Source organism: Narcine bancroftii, chromosome 1, assembly GCF_036971445.1.
Source record: "Narcine bancroftii isolate sNarBan1 chromosome 1, sNarBan1.hap1, whole genome shotgun sequence".
In the NCBI taxonomy this organism is placed as follows: Eukaryota; Metazoa; Chordata; class Chondrichthyes; order Torpediniformes; family Narcinidae; genus Narcine; species Narcine bancroftii.
Genome location: NC_091469.1, coordinates 100,402,411 through 100,420,133, shown reverse-complemented (window position 1 = coordinate 100,420,133; position 17,723 = coordinate 100,402,411). Strand labels below are relative to the sequence as shown.

Here is a 17,723-nt window from a genome sequence, read left to right as displayed (position 1 = left end):
AAAGAGGTGGGTCTCCTCCTTACCACAGGAGTGTTCATCTCAGATTTGAACTGGGTGCAAACCAGTATCGAACCAACATTTCCAGTCGGGAAAATTTCCTTTCCTCCGACCCAAGTGACAAAGTTATCCAATGAAAAAGAGCAAAAGACAACTCTTTCATTCAAGCCATGCACTCAGGTTTCAACGGACTAATATGCCAAGTGAATGTGAAGGCACAAAAAGACCTTTTGTGTCTGCATGCGTGTGTGTGTATGAGACACGCCTATGGGAGTGTTATGATGCCTGGAACTTCAGAAGGAAGTGCAATCCTTTTCAAGGACAAACAATTCTTCCTGGTGTAGACAAGAGGCATCTTCTGTGTAGTTCAGTGTTTCCAAACTGTGGGGCAATTCCTGATGGGAAGATCAGCTGGATGAGAAAAGTATCAGGCAATCCAAGAACGTGAGTATCTCTTAATTTTTCCTGATAAACAAAGATTTCACTTGAGAAAATATTTATCCTATAAACATAGTTGATGTATTCAAAAAGTGGGCAGTTTTCTTAGCAACAGACTAAATGATTCTCCTAGTGCAGATTTATTTCATTACTAGTAGATTGAATGGTCCTTATCAGATTCCCCCGTAATGTCAGTTCAATCAAGGTGAATTAACCACATTTAGCAGTCCTCTAGAAATCATTCACTTCCCAAATACGAGCAAAAAACAATTAACCATTACAGAAAAATGTTTTATTTCTTTTTCTTTAAACAATTTTTATTAGTTCCAAATAACACAGAGCCTTTTGTCCAGAGTAGGGGAATCGGTAACCAGAAGACGTAAATTTAAGACAAGGGGGGAGAGATTTAACAGGAACCTAAGAGGAAACTCTTTTTACACAGGGGGTGGTGAGTGTACGGAACAGGCTGCCAGAGGAGGTGATTGAGGCAGGTATTGCAACGCTTAAGAAAATATTGGATGGATACATTGGATAGGATAGCTTTAGAGGGATGCGGGCCAAACATAGGCAGGTGCAATTAGTGTGTGTGGAGGATTTTGGTTGGTTTGGGCAAGGTGGGCTGAATGGCCTGTTTCCACAATGTATTGACTCAGTGACTATATTGAGGATGGGTTTTCAATGACTAAATTGTTAATATTATGAGACGTCTGACATGCAGATAAGGAGGCTTTAATTGGCCAGCGCATCAATAAATAGTAGCATCTCGGGGCAGTTTAAGGGAATGTGGGGAGAATAAAATGCAATTGGTATAGGGTAGGTATAATTGAGTTCTCCATAAACAGTACGGACTCAGTGGACCAAAGGGTCTGCTTCGATGCTGTCTGACTTCATGGCCCAATGAAATACTAGGCAGGGTAACAAACTCACAATGGCATCAGCAAGTGGAAAAATTCTGAAATCAACATAAAATGCAGGAAACACTCATAGGGTCGAGCAGCATCCGTTCAAAGAGAAACACTGAAAAATTAACTTAATGACTCTTCTCACAGACTTGTTAGGTTCGGCGTTTCTTTTTATGTGGACACATCCTGACCTGCTAAGTGTTTTGAGTTCAGTAATAGATGTTGAGTGTGGTTGTCTAATTCACACAAAGATCAGAGGAACAACAAAGTAATACCTTTCAGATTGGAAAAATTCCTGGGGAGAGGAAATTGATTGGGCGAGTTTCTTGGAAAAGAAATGGCAGTATCTTTGAAGGTGGATATATGTTGAAAAGGAGTGGCATTGCCTTCAGTTAAACCTGTAATTTGGCCAGAAATCCAAGATAAGAGGGCATAATGATAAGGTGAGGGGGCTGGATTTAGAACCATGGAACGAAAGAAAACTGCACCACAGAAACACTCTTCAGCCCATCTAGTATGTGCCAAACTTATTCTGTCTAGTTCCAGTGACCTGTACCCAGTACATAGCCCTCCCATTCACTTACCTGTCCAAATGTTTCTTGTGACTAAATGGAGTCCACATTCACTATTTCAGCTGAGAGCTGTTTCCATACTCTCCCCATTCTCTATGTGAAGAAGCTCCCCCAAAATGTTATGTTAAACATTTCCCCTGTCACCCTTAACTCATGTCCTCTAGTTCTTGTCTCACCTAACCTCAGTGGAAGAAGCTTGCTTGCTTACATTTACTCTATCCATACCCCTCATAATTTTGTATGCCTCCATCAAATCTCCCCTCATTCTTCTATGCTCCAGGAAATAAAGTCCAAACCTATTTAACCTTTCCCTGTAATTCAGTTCTTCAAGTCCATATAAAACAAAGATTAGGAAGAACTTTTTAGCTAGACGGTCGTGGATCTGTGGAACTCGTTGCTGCATACAGGAGTGGAAGCCAGATCACTGAGAGTATTTAAAAAGAAATGGACAAGTATCTCATTAGTGAGGGCATCAAGGGATAAGGGGGAAAGGCTGGAAATTGGAACTAGTGTAGAGTAGCTTGGTGGAGATTTACGGAACAGACTCAATGGGCCTAGTGGGCACCTTCTGTTCCTTTGTCTTGTGATCTTGTGAACATCCTTGTAAATCTTTGCGCTTTGACACAGTAAATAACTCGAGAGGCTGAGACTGAGTCACTGATCTACAGGCTTTTATCCACAATGGACAAGGACCTCATCCTGTGTTGTGACCCAGGCTTTCTGGGAAGGGTCAGGGTGATGGAGGCTTTATACAAAGTCAAAAGAGGAAGGGGTTGCTGGTGCAGTCACAGGACAGGACGGAGCCAGGAAATCAGGAATACAATGTAGTTCAGCAGTTCACCACATTCACCCCTTGTTTTTTTTTAATTGTTTGGCGGGGTGATGTGGGGCTCTAAGTCTAACAGGTTAAGCAGGTCCGGTGGCTTGATTTTCCACACTGACCGGCGGAGCACCGCTTGTTGGGTGTGGCCAGGGCTGCTGTCTTGTCCCCGACCTCCAGTGCTATGTCAATCTGCAGAAGGCATGACGGCTCAGCCAGAGTGACTGAGATGGGGGAGAGTGCAGAGGTACGCAATGCGCAACTGCAGATGTGGAGGTATGCTCCTCAGGGCCCCCCGCGTATGCAAGGTCCTGGAGGGAGACTATTTCCTCACACCCATCTGGGTAGGCTACATATGTGTATTGGGGGTTCGCTTGGAGGAGCTGAACCCCTTCAACCAGGGGGGTCATATTTATGGCCCCTCATTTATTTTCGTAATAGGTCCGGTCCCAGAGATGTCAGCCAGGAGGGTAGTATGGTCCCCAACGTGGACTTGGTGGGGAAGGAGAAAATTCTTTCATGAGGGGTAATGTTAATGGCAGTACATAGCAGAGATCAAGTAGGTAAGGAGTGCCTCTGGAAGGACCTCCTGTCAGTGAGAGACAGGCAGTCCCTTGGACTTTAGGGCAAAGAGGATGGCCTTCCACATCGTGCTGCTCTCTCTCTCTCTACCTGAGTGTTCCTCTGGGGGTTATAACTTGTGGTCCTACTGGTGGTGATGCCTCTGGCCAGCGGGAATTGGCGCAGCTCATCATTCATTAACGACAGCACCTGGTCGCTGTGGATGTACGATGGGTATCAAGACAGGGTGAACAGGTTGGGGAGGGCCCCAATGACTGTGATGGTGGTTATGTCAGAACAGGGGATGACCAAGGGGAACCGTGAATACTCATCGATAATCGTGAGGAAGTATATATTGCAGTTTGTGGAGGGAAGGGGGCCCTTGAAGTTCATGCTCAGTCGTTTGAAGGGGTGCATGGCTTTTATCAGGTGAGCCCTGTCTAGTTGGTAGAAGTGCAGCTTGCACTCCGCACAGACCCTGCAGTCTTTGGTCATGTCTCTGACATCCCCAATGGAATATGGCAAATTCTGAGATTTGATAAAGTGAAAAATTCTTGTGACTCCAGGGTGGCAGAGGTCATTGTGGAGGGCTTTGAGGCGATTCACCTGTGTGCTGGCACATGTCCCCCGTGACAGGGGATCTGAGGGCTTGTTGATCTTCCCCGGCCAGTACAGGATAATATAATTATAGGTGGAGAGCTCGATCCTCCACCTCAAAATTTTATCATTCTTTAATCTTACCCCTCTGTTTATTGTTGAACATGAATGCCATGGCCCATTGATCTGTGAGCAGGGTTAAATGTCTGTCGGTCAGGCTGTGCCTCCAGTGCTGTACTGCCTCAACTATCGCCTGAGCCTCCTTCTCTATAGAGGAGTCTTGGACTTGAGGGATCTGGAGGGTGTGGGAGAAAATAGCACTAGAAGTCTAGCCCAAAAGCACCGGTGCTCAGAGCTGCTGTATAATGAGGAGCTTAAAGTCTCTATATGTCATGCCTCGCACGGTCAGCATCACCGTAGTGTAGCTGAAGATTTCTGCAGAGTGAGACTTTGAGGCTAGGGCGACTTTGTAGGCAATTGGTTTAGCCTCAAGGGAATAATGTTGAGCAGTGCCTGGATGAATAAAGCTCTTGGTGCTCCCATTATCTAAAAGGCATTTAGTCACCTGTTCGTTGATGGAGATGTCCATCATGGAGCAGGCAAGCTGGTCCAGCACTACCGAAGCCAGGGTTGGTCTGTGGTTTGGCCTGCGCTAAGTCTCTGTCAAGGAGGATGATGGCGGCTCCCAAGAGTGGCGTGAGTCTCCCTGGAAGTCAGCGGCATCCAAGATGGCAGCCCCTTGTCGCAGCACGGTCATCTCTGGAAGATGCCAGCATCCAAGATGGCAGCTGCCATGCTGCACACATAGCAGTGCCAGGGCTGGAGGGCTGTGATCAGCAAACTTTTGCAGAGTGGCCCTTCATCCTGCACTTGGAGCAGGTCACATCTCTCGCCGGGCAGCGTTTTTGGGGGTGTTTTGGCTGGCTGCAGAAGTAGTACTTCTCCATGCCAACCAGAACTTTGATGGACTCGTTAATCTGGTATGGTAGTGGACTGGTGGCCTGTAGACCCGCGTCCCAGGTTTGTGACCCCCTCCCCCCCACCTCCACATGTGAGCTTGTTCACAGAGTATGCCTACGTTATGGAGGGTGATCTTCAGCAATTTTGCAAGATTAATTGCTCCTTTTAAGTCTAACTTACTCTGCTTGAGTATTCGCTGGCGCACGTAGTCAGACCTGATGCCTGTAACATAGGCGTCCTGGATCATGTCCTCCATACTTTGAATGGATAATACTGCTTGTAAGTTGCATGCCTGTGTGAGTCCTCGCAGAGCCGGAGGAACTCGTCGCCCGGACGCTTGCAAGTGGCCAGCAAAAGTCTTATATAAACCTCGATAACTTTCTCCCTGTATTGGCCCTTGAGTATATCCATTGCTTCCATGTATGTGGTGGTGTCCCTGATCATTGGGAACACTTGGGGTCCATACTGGGAGAAGAGAAGATGCAGTCTGTTTGTGTCAGTGGCCACAATGCCATCTGAGTTTTGAAGGAAGACCTCGAAACAGCATAGCCAGAGTTCGAAGCTGCCTGAGGCATGCAGCCACTGTGGAGCAATCTCAACCTTGTCGGGTTTCAGGAGTTGGTCCATTATTAGCAATGAAAACAAAAAAATTGTGAATAAAATTGACATGCAGTAAATAACTCGAGAGGCGGAGACTGAGTCACTGATCTACATGTTTTTATCCACAATGGACAAGGACCTCATCCTGTGTTGTGACCCGGGGTTTCTGGGGAAGGGTCAGGGTGATGGAGGCTTTATACAAGGTCAAAAGAGGGCAGGTACAGTCACAGGACGGGGTAGATCCAGGTAATCAGGAATACAATACAGTTCAGCAGTTCACCACACACTTTTTCAATTTTATTGATATCCTTCCTGTAGTTAGGTGACCAAAACTACACACACTACACCAAATTTGGCCTTACCACTGTCCTGTACAACTTTACCATAACATCCCAACTCCTATACTCAATACTTTAATTTATGAAGACCAATATGCCAAATAGTTTCTTTATGATCCTAGAAGAGACATGAGGAGACAGTGTGGTGGGTACATGGAACGAGCTGGCGGATGAAATGACATAGGCAGTTCCATCATCTTCCTTTAAGAAACACTTGAATAACAACGTGGATAGGAGGGGCGTGGTGGGCAAATAAGATTAAAATAGGAGGGCGGGTTGGTTGTTGGCGTGAACAGGTATATCCTGTGGGACTGGTTCTGTGCTGTTTATAGGCTGCAGGGTAGCTCGTAGTTGGTCAGAACACTCAAGTAAAAAACGTAGATTGGTTCTTCAATGTAATACTGAAGGAGCGTTGCACCTTAGTAGACACAATCTGTCACAAGGGCTATTAAACTAAAGCTCGATTGCTGTCTTGGGTAGATGTAAAAGATTTAATGGCTGGGGAGATTACCTCAGTGTGCTCAGTAAACTTTATTCCTCATCCAATATTCCCAAACATTTCAGCTGGTCATCTTCCATTTTAAATGATCTTGAACCTTCCCCCACCTGACCATCCTGCACACAGCATCTTTCAGCTGCTCCCATCAGGAAAGATACAGGAGTATCAGAGCCAGCACCACCAGGCTGAGAAGCAGCTTCTTCTCACAAGCAGTGAGAATGCTGAACGACCAAAGGAACTGCTCACACTAACTATCTGAGACTCTACTATTTAATTAAACATTATTTATTTTTATTTATGTATATATGTCCTGCATATTTGTTGTTTGTCTGTATGTTTGTCTATATGTGCATATGTATGTTTTGCATTGAGTACTAGAGAACACTGTTTTATCAGGTTTTCACTTGTGCAATTGAATGATAATAAATTTGAACTTGAAATCCCTGTTCAAGACTCTTGCATTGGCAAAAACATCTCGCCATCTACCCTGTCATGACTCCATAATGCTGTTTCAATGCCTGTTTGTTGTTCCTTTTCCCTTTCGACTTTTTCTTAATGCCACAGGACATGGCAGAAAGCTTGGAGGCACAATAATGCGGTCCCATCATGTCTCTTGAGACATACCTGAGCATGACTGTGACACTCCTCAGGTAAGACTGTCCTCAGCCAATGTTTGACTCCTCAATTTACCAACAACTATCCCAGTTTCAACTTCCATACCAAGTTCAAATTCAAATTTATAATCATTTGGCTGTACATATACAACAAAACAGCATTTCTCTGGACTATGGTGCACACACACATACACCCATAATACACAGCACATAATAATCACATATACATAAAGATATAACTTTAAATCAATATAAATATAAATATTTTGAAATGATTGACTCGGTAGCTGTTCATTAATCTCATAGACTGTGGGAAGAAACCTGATTTTGAAGCTCCTGTACCTTCTTGATGGTAGTGGGTCAGAGTTTACTGGGTGCTGGATGGAAATGGTCCTCAGTAATTCTTTGAGCCCTACTTCAGCAGCACTCCCGGTGAATGTTATCAATAGAGGAAAGGGAGACCCCAGTAATCTTAGAACAGAGAAATCTACAGAACGGTTCAGGCCCTTCAGCTGTTTTGATGATCCTCTTATTGACCTACCAACACATACCTCTTTGGTAGAAGAACATCCACTTCACTTGGACTTCGAGTAATACTCATAGAAATCTTCTCAGATGTATGTCAGAAAATTCAACAGGCAAGCTGAAAGAATTTGGAATTAAAATTACTGTCCTTGATGGCACAAATTTATTCTGCACATCTCCACAAGAGATAGGAGCAGAAATAAGTTCCTCTCCCTGACCCCCCCCCCCCCCCCCATCATTTTGTTTGGGCAACTGCCAACATCTTGTTCATACCTTGATGAAAGGCTCAAGCTCAAATAATAAGTTAGTTTTGTTATCTTTTATCTTTGCTAGTGTGGTGATATGACCACCAGCCTATTGCAGGGGGCAATCTCTGTATCTGCAGGAAGACCACCTAAAAGGGCTGACTCCACCTGACCAGCTGTCAATCACTGACCTGAATATAGACCTGAGCTGGCCCCTCCTGAGCCAGTCACACGGGAGCAACCAAGGCTTGAACTGGTGTTCAGACTTTTAGGGGAATAAAGCCTGTTGTACAGTCTTTTGAATTTGTGCTTGCTTGCTGCTACCTCAGTGCACCACAATTTATTCCAGTAAAAAATTTAAAGAGAGACCATGAGAACTTTCTGATGATCGGGAGCCTGGAGATTGACCCCCCCCCCCCAACACCCGGAAGCCCAGGCATGCTTCACGAAATCTGGAAGCACGCGATTGAGGCGATCATCCTAACACAGGCGGAGGTGATCAACACCAACCAGAAGCAACTCATGATGATCCGCACCAAGCTGGGCCCACACCGCTGCCATGTGCTCACTTCGAGTGCCTCCACCTTCCTCCGGATGACTTCCGCCCACCCTGAAGACGTCACTTCCGCTTGTACGGATGATGTCATCTCCAGATTCACTGCTGGTCAGGTTGCCCAACTGCAGCGACACCACATGCATCCACTGGGCACTGCTATCTTGGGCCAGCTAGGCCCCGACAGCCACAATGCGCACACCACATTGACGGGACGATGTGGTCAACATGGGTGCATACATGATTGGCCACCTGATGCACCTCATGCCCTTGAAGGAAGCCGCTGGCCGCTACTCACCTCATCCATTGGGGAGCAACAACTCAGTCTCCGAGATGATCCTAGCAGCCACTACCTTATAAAGGGACATTTCCCATGGACTTGGGTGCTCAATGATTGACATTGCTGTCAATGGGAAGGTAACAAAATGCCTGTTCGATAGCGGTAGTACTGAGAGCTTCGTATACCTGAATGTGGCCCAGACACTAAAACTCAAAATCTATCCCATAAACTTTTCCATTGCCTTCGCTACCCAGGACCACTCCATCATGGTCCTTGGACGCTGCTCAGTAGAGCTGACAGGGGGGGTGGGGGGGGGGAGAGCATACCAAGGGATCAGGCTCCTGGTCATGCCCCAGCTCTGCTCCAGTCATCTTAAGGCTGGGCTTCCAGTGCCACCTCCAAAGCCTCACACACGCCTTCGGCAGCCCTCTTCCCCTTATCACACTCCAGAGCACACAGCACAATGACCACCCCCAGTCAAATTCAAATTTATAATCATCTGGCTGTAAATATACAACAAAACAGCATTTCTCTGGACTATGGTGCACACACACATACACCCACAATACACAGCACATAATAATCACATATACATAAAGATATAACTTTAAATCAATATAAATATAAATATTTTGGAATGATTGACTCAGTAGCTGTTCATTAATCTCATAGACTGTGGGAAGAAACCTGATTTTGAAGCTCCTGTACCTTCTTGATGGTAGTGGGTCAGAGTTTACTGGGTGCTGGATGGCCTCTCCACACTAATGGTAACCCCTCCATCCCTCTTCAACTACCTAACACCAGACTGCAAGCCCATAGCTGCCAAGAGCAGGTGCTATTATGCGTCCGACAGGGCCTTCATTAAGACAGAAGTGAGGCGGCTTCTGGCAGAAGGTATCAAAGAGCCCAGCACCAGTCCCTGAAGAGCCCAAGTCCTAGTGGTAAAAGGGGATAGCAAACTGAGGATGGTCATCGACTATAGCCAAACCATCAACTGGTACATGCAACTGGATGCCTACCCCTACCACTCAGCCCTTCGAATGGCATAGCATTGACTTTAAGGGTCCCCTGCCTTCCATGAACAAGAACATCTACTTCCTCACAGTCATAGACAAATACTTGCATTTTCCCTTTGCCTCCCCTGTCCCGACACCTTCACAGCCACCGTTCTTAGGGCTCTGACGCAGATTTTCACCATGTTCGGATACCCGGCATTCATCCACAGTGATCGGGGGTTCGGCTTCACATGTGAAGAGCTGGTCCAGCACCTGGTAGTACGAGGCATTGAGACTAGTCGTACAACTAGTTACAACCCGAGGGGCAAAGGTCAGGTGGAGCGTGAAAACGGGATGATCTGGAAGGCAGTCCTCCTGGCCCTGAGATCCAAAGGCTGGTCCATTGACTACTGGCAAGAGACCCTCCCCGAGGCACTCCATGGCATTAGGTCACTTTTGTGCATGGCTACCAATCAAACCCCTCATGAGCACCTTTTCTTGTTCCCCAGGAAATCGGTGACTGGGGTCTCCCTCCCAGTTTGGCTCACATCTCTGGGACTGGTATTCCTCCACAAACATGTATGGGCCCATAAGTACGACCCGCTGGTCGAGCAGGTGCTCCTCCTCCATGCCAACCAGAACTATGCCTACATCAGGTACACCAGTGGCCATGAGGACGCTGTCTCGACCAGGGATCTGGCACCAGCAGGGGCCTCACCCCCACCCCGCCCTCAGCATCACGACTCTCTGACCTAACCTCCCCACCATGGATACCCTTGGTCCACCCAGGATACGGGGGCCAATCCCCTCTCTCCGCCCCTCCAGAGAGGCCCACTCCTGGTGGACCACACCCACCCGGCCACACCCCCTCCCCACACCGATGCCCGTCCTGGCTACGCTGGACCCAGCCAACCCTCAGACAACCAATGCCTCACTGACCTCTGACCCGGATCCAATCTTGTGATGGTCCCAGAGACTCCGACGGCCACCGGACCATCTAAATTTGTAAATACCACCTGGCACCATTTTACATACCACCTATGAGGGGGTGAATGTGGTGATACGACCACCAGCCTACTGCAGGGGGGGGGGGGGGGGCGATCTCTTTACCTGCAGGAAGATCACCTACCTGGCCAGCTGTCAATCAGCCGACCCGAACATAGACCTTAGTCGGCCCCTCCTGAGCCAGTCGCATGGGAGCCACCGAAGCATGAACTGTGTTCAGACTTTATCTGAATAAAGCCTGTTTTACAGTCTTTTGAGTTTGTGCTTGCCTGCTGCTACCTCAGCACACCACAGCTATATAAAGTACACTGTCTGATCCACTGAGTTTCTCCAGCATCGTGCTTTTATGTCAATCACAGTGTCTGCAGACTTTTGTGTTCACTGCTGTCTACTGCAAAACTCTGTGAAATCCCTTTGAGGGATGCCTACCCTGAAGAAGTTCTCATTTGCTCTCTGAAGGGAGTTCTCTCTCACTCCTCCCCTTCTGTAATTCCTGCTGCTCTTAAGCTTTATCACCATGTACTCACCCAGACTCACTGCCATATTGCCTACTTGCCTCCGCTTCTTCCCCACCCCCTACCATTTTATTCATACCTTGATGAAGAGCTCAAGTCCAAAACGTTCATTACATGTCTTTATCTTTGCTATATAAAGTACACTGTTTAACCTGCTGCGTTACTCCAACGTTGTGTTTTTATATACTACTGTGTTATTATTATGCTACTGTGGCATCCTGCCAAGAGAACAAGAAGCTGTGGGTGCTGACAGATCCCATTGGTGAGCCCTGTGCAATGAAACCTTCACCAGTTTCAAAGACAGGCGGTGCCAAAATCTGGTGGAAGGCTGTGAACGGCATCGCAGAGCATCAGCCACAGTTATTACAGACTTCCAGTGCCCCCACTGTGTTAGACTTTGCGCTTTCAGACCGGCACTGCAAAGTCACCTTCACGTCCACAGATGAACTGCACAACAACAATGTATCTTCTTCAAACCGAAGGATGACCAATAATAAGTTTTTATTCGAAGAAATAAGCTGTTCAGCCCATTGAATCTGACCCACTATCTTTTGATAGTGACATAATCATTCACCAGAGATAGCCCTGTAACTGTGTGTAGTATAGATAAAAGTTCACACTCAACTGGAGGGAGAACAAATGCTTTTATTAGTGTACAACACAGGTGGGGTTCATGAACAGGCTTCAGAGGGGTTTGGATTTAGGTGAGAAACCAGGATTATATTCGGGCCCCCGGGGGAGGAGCCAGGAGGTGGGACCAGTCATCAGTACAGCACATGTCTAGTGAATCCCAGTTCACCTCATTAACCCGTTCCTTCAGAATTAAGGGTCTGTGGATGAAGAGAACAAGGATCAGAAGCCAGTAATAGACACAGAAGAGAAATATTTGCAATACTATTTACAGATTCGGTTGGTCCAGGTGACTGAACATCTTGGTGGAGCGCCTTAGCACTGGGGAGCCAAGGCCTCTTTGAGTCTCCTGGTCTGCCTGTAATGGAAGGGTAGTGGGCTTAGGCTCTGGTTGGACGATAGGCATACGTGGGGTTGGCATGGAGCAATTTCACCCTTTGCACCAGGGGGTCAGTCTTGCTTCTCCTCAAGTGCTTCTTGAGAAGGACTGGACCAAGACTAATGAGCCAGGTTGGGAGCGTAGTCCCTGATGCCGACCTTCTGATGAATGTGAACATGAACTCATAGGGAGTAGGATTGGTCGCAGTGCAGAGTAGCGACTGAATTGAGTGGAGCGCGATGGGGAGGACATCCTGCCAGCGTGTCTGGAAGGCCTTTTTTGCTTCAGTGCAAGTTTGACAGCTTTCCAGATTGTGGTATTCCTTTTTTCAACCTGCCCATTTCCCCAGGGGTTGTAACTGGTAGTCCTCCTAGATGTGATGCCCTACACCAGCAGGTACTGACGCAGCTCGTCACTCATGAAGACTGAACCTCAGTCGCTAAGAGTCATTAAGGGCCATTAAGGGTCCCTGGCTGGTAGGTGATGTCAAAACTGTAGGCGGAGAGTTCGCTCTGTCACCTAGCACTTTTGTCATTCTTGATTTTGCTCCTCTTGGCATTGCTGAACATGAATGCAACAGAGCGCTGGTCCATGAGGAGCGTAAATCTACCAGCCAGGTAGTGTCTCCAGTGCCTTACAGCTTCTATAATGGCCTGAACCTCCTTTTCCACAGACGGTTTCTGGGGCTTGTGGTCTTGAAGCATCCCTGAGAAAAAGCCAATTGGCCTGCCCACCTGGTTGAGGCTAGCAGCCAGGGCTACATCCAAATTGTCTCTTTTCGCTTGGAAAAGTGCATTCTAGTCTACCGCATGCATGGCGGCTTTCGCAATGTAACTTCGGAGATAACTAAAAGCTGTCTGGGCTTCGGCCGAAAGGGGGAAAGTGGTGGCCTTTAAGAGTGGGCGAACCTTGTCGATGTATTGAGGGACCCACTGGGCGTGATATGAAAAAACCCCAGGCATCTCCTCAAAGCCTTTGTGGTTCCAGGGAGGGGAAGCTCTAACAGGGGACACATCGTATCAGGGTCGGGGCCAATGATGTCGTTCTCCACCATGGAGCCAAGGATAGCCAATCGTGTAGTCCTGAATACATACTTGTCAGAATTGTGTTAGATTCAGGGCTCTCGCCACGTGAAGAAAGCTCTGGAGGTTGGTGTCATGGTCTTCCATGGTGTGGCCACAGATGGTGACATTGTCGAGGTAGTGGAAGGTAGCCTTCAACCTGTACTCATCCACCATCCTGTCCATCTGCCACTGGAAAATAGACACCCCATTGGTAACACCGAAAGGGACCCTCCAGAACTGATTGAGTCGAACGTTAACCTCAAATGCCATGTACAGGGGGTCCTTGGAATGGAGTTAGGCAGCTTTCAGGTCGATAGACCCTATATGTGATATCGTTCACCATATCCAAAATGCGAGAGAGCGGGTATGCGTCCAGGAGTGTGTATCTGTTAATTGTTTGGCTAACCTGGACTTATTTTCCCCTTTTACTACCACCACTTGCCCTCTCCACGGGCTGGTGCTGGGTTCGATGATCGCCTCCTCCCACAGGCACTGGGTATCCATCTTTATAAACTCCCTGTCTGCTGCCCTGTACCTCCTGCTCTTGGTAGTGATGGTCTTACAGTCATCAGACAGGTTTGGGAACAGGGTGGGGGGAGGTGGGGGGTTCATTGTTCAACATGGAGAAGCTCCAAGTCAGTCCTGGTTTTGAGGGCCCTCCATTCTGAACCATTACTGGGGAAGGGGACCAGAAAACTCTAAGGTCATGCTTTTAAGGTGACCCAGAAAGTCCAGACCCAACAATACTGGAGCACACAATTCATCTAAAATGTACATGCGAAATTTACAAAATTCCCCCTTCAAATGACAGATGAACTATACAATGTTTCTGTACAAGCGCCGAATGGGACTGGGATGCTAGGAAGATTCGGTAATTCGATGGGTACATTTTTAAGTTATATTTTTGCACAGTCCGTGACTCTATGAAACTTTCTGTGGAGCCTGTGTGAATCAAGCACTTGATTGAATGACCATTTACCTTCACCATCACCATCGGGTTGCTGAGCTGGTGAGGTCTATTCTGGTCGAGGACCAGCGATGCCAGGTTGTCGAAAATGCTATGTTCTTCTCTCAAGTGGCTCCTCTCCATTCTGAGTCGACCTGTGCAGGTAAGATGGTGCTGACCTCGTGGTGTGGCAAGATGGCCACCCTCCTTCCTCCTCTGACGATGATGATGGCGCTGAATTAAAATTCAGGACGCTGCAAGATGGCCACGGAACCTTTTTGCGCTGTTTCCATAGGCGGCAGGTTGCACAGCAAATAATCTCGGGCAAGTCAGGGGCAGATGGCTTGGGGTTGGAGTCAGATCCAGGAACGGTACAGACTAAGGACATTGGCAAACCCTCGCCCAATGTCCCTTCTTCCCACAGCTGGAGCACGTCAAGTCTTTGGCCAGGCAGCGGGCATGAGGGTGCTATCCCTTGCCACAAAAAAAGCACTCCTGGGCTCAGGAAGCAGCAGACATTAGAGTGGGGACTGCCATATCGGGTGCAGCCGGTCCTTGGAGGTGCTCACCCGAAAGGGCAAATTCGCTAGCCTTGAGGTTGTCATTCGTTTCAGTGATTTGGCCAGCTCGACGTGGCTAGTGAGATCCTTCCTTCCTGACTTGAGCAGTCGTTGCCTCATGTACCTTGAGCGGACCCCTGTGACTAGGGTGTCCCAGATCTGTTCATCTTCCCAGACGCGGCCCAAAGCTGCCTCATACCTGCACTTCTTAGCCGACATCCGTAGGCCCAGCAGGTAGTCATCGATCGACTCTCCGGGCGGTTGGCATTGTAGGGCGAGCAGGTTCCTCGCTAGGACTTCGTTTGGGGCCTTCATGTAGCCGGCTTTTAGCACCTCAACGGCGGCCTCGTATGTCGGGCAGTCTCAGACGTCTACGTACCCCTTCATCCTTACCCTTGAGATGCTGACCTCTGGAGTTCGTCTGTGTAGAAGATGTCTCTCGTCGTGTTCACGTAGGCCTGGAAGCAGTCTAGTCAATATACAAACTCCTCAGCTGTGTCGGGGAACTGGGGGTCTATTAACAGCAAATTGGGCTTGAGCAACGCCTTCATCCTTGTTTGTAAACTAATAAAATTGTAGCGTAGATAAAAGTTCACACTCTATGGAGGGACAAAAAACACTTTTATTAGTTTACAACACAGGTAGGGTTCATGAACAGGCTTCAGAGAGGTTCTGTGTTTAGGCAGGGAGCCAGGAGGCGGGACCAGTCATCAGTACAGCACACTTCTAGTGAATCCCAGTTCACTACACTCTGCAATAAAGAAACCAGTTTCTATGTGTCCCATAGCAAACCTGCAGGGAGGCAATCATATGGTACCAGCACATAAATAACCAGCAGGGTGATGGTTGGGGGAGTGATGTCACCCGCAGAAGATATTTCAGAATGTGGAATAAAACCAAGGCATCGTTAGCTAAGGAAACAGTCTGCTCTTCATCTGTTATATCCCAGATGATAAGATTAACTATTTAGTTAATAGTGTTTTCCTGTTGTGGATACAAGCCATTTCTTTATACTCCTTCTTGGAGCATGTTGATTCTGGCCACAGCTATGAACTGAAAGTTGTCAAGTACCTTCTTAAATGACAGGAAATTTACTCTCCTTTGCGGCAATCTGATTTGCTGATCTCCTACCACCTTGTTTTAAGATGACCGCAGATCCTGGAAATACTTTGGCTGGTTTTAATACTTTCACTGTTTCCCCAGGAGCTTCAACTCCTGAAGAAGGGCTCAGGCCCGAAACATGAACTGATTTTTTTAACTTCCTGTAGATGTTGTGTGACCTGCTGAGTTTCTCCAGCACTTTTGTGGTCTGCAAGAGACCCCGGCATCTGCAGACTTTCCTGTTTACCTCCTGTTAAACTCTCAACCCCTTCACAATAAAGTTCAAAATGACATTTGCCTTCTTAACTACTTATTGGAACTACCAACCTTTACTGATTCATGCATGAAAGCACCCAGGCCCCTCTGAACTTCACTCAATTTCAGTCTCTCTCCATTTAGATAATCTGCCTTTTGATTCCTCTTAAATTTAAACGTAGATGTACAGCACAGTAGACAGCTATTTCTGCCCAAGTGCCAGCACCATTCAATAAAACCCAATTAACCTACAATGCCGGTACGTTTTGATTGGCGGGAGGAAGCCAGGGCATCCAGGGGAAACCCACGCAGACATGGGGAGAATGCACAAATTCCTTTGCAGACAGCGCTGGATCCGAAACCTGGTCACTGGCGCTTTAACAGCGTTGTGCTAACCGCTACGCCAACCGTGCTGCCCATATGCATGACCTCACACTTCACCACATTAAACTCTATTCGCCAGATTTTCACCCTATCACCAAATCCTTTCCTGTCCCATCCAATCATCGGCAAACTTGGAAACTTTACATTTGGTTCCCATTTAATCACAAGTGCATCCTTGTCAGGGAATATCAAAGAATAGAATAAGAATCATGTGTACAAGCCCAAGGGTCCCAGAAGGTGAAGGATGAGCTGGTGAAGAAGATGTTCTGGTTCCTCACCTTCACTATCCATGGGATAGAATACAAGAGCAGAGAGACTATGGTACAGCGTTCTAAATTCTGTTCCTGCGTTGTACTCTTCTATGTTCTGTTTAGCTTGGCATCGTGTTCAGCACCAACAGTGTGGGCTGAAGAGCCTATGCCTGTGGTGTATTGTTTTATGGTCTATCTATATTTGGCCACAACTGGAATACTGTGTACAGTGGAAGAAGGACCTTAATACAAGGGTGAGGGCACAGAGGAAATCCTCTAAGGTGTTGCCCAGGATGATGGTTGGTTTTGAGCACGGGAGGCTGAGTGTGTCCAGGTTAAGATAGGAGGGGCGTAAATAGGGGAGCTAATGAAACTTTTCCCCACGGCAGAGGTGTTGAAAACTTGATGGCTGTGGAGTAACACAAGAAGGGGTTGGAGGAAAAGGGTGGTAGAATCTGGAACACATTGCATGGGGGATTAGTACAGTGACTGGACATAGCAATAGGCCTGTGCTCTGTAAACCCCATGACTGTGACAGGAGTGGAGTAAGTAGAGTGGACTTGGACTAACACCCAGTCCTCCAATTCCATGCAAAACCTCCACTCGATTTGCCTACCTCTGTACCAGGTTCTGACCAATGGCTCCCCCTCATCATTTGATTCTCAAATGTATTTTCCATCTCTGCACCCATTGTGTCTGCCCATTATCAGACTCAAGCAATCTGCACCATTTTACTTGCCTGTGGTCGTGTATTCAGATGAAGTCACCACCGTGTTTATGAGTTGAACCAGTGAACCTCCAGCCACCTGACATATTACCAGAGTATCGCCAAATGCATCTGAAGTATTTAATGACATCACATCGTACCACACGATCTATTCATGTGACAAACCTGTGGTTTGCAGATGTCAAAGAAAAACTTTTGTTTCCAGAACACTCCATATTTTTGGAATCTTCACTTTTGTAACATTTCCCAGCATTTAGTGGGTTGGAGATATTCACCCATGAATGCTTATATGAATCCAATTTAATTACTCAGGTGGAGTCATGTTAAACTGCCTTAAGCCCAGGACTACCTTCTTCTAAATCTCTCATCTCCTTTAAAAATCATGTTCAACCCTAATGCTTTGAACAACC

General features: G+C 47.2%; 1 protein-coding gene across 2 annotated transcripts in view; it reads left to right on the top strand.

The window, feature by feature from the left end:
- The first annotated feature begins 330 nt into the window (after positions 1-330).
- The window catches only part of LOC138761595 (RING finger protein 225-like), a 35,190-nt gene continuing 17,797 nt past the window's right edge, over positions 331-17,723 (top strand). Inside the window, exons 1-2 of one of the 2 annotated variants that reach the window (XM_069933982.1) lie at positions 331-441; positions 6,849-6,934. The gene's annotated coding sequence lies outside the window, so the exon portion shown is untranslated. The remainder of the gene's footprint in view (positions 442-6,848; positions 6,935-17,723) is intronic. The other variant, XM_069933974.1, reaches the window with a different exon arrangement.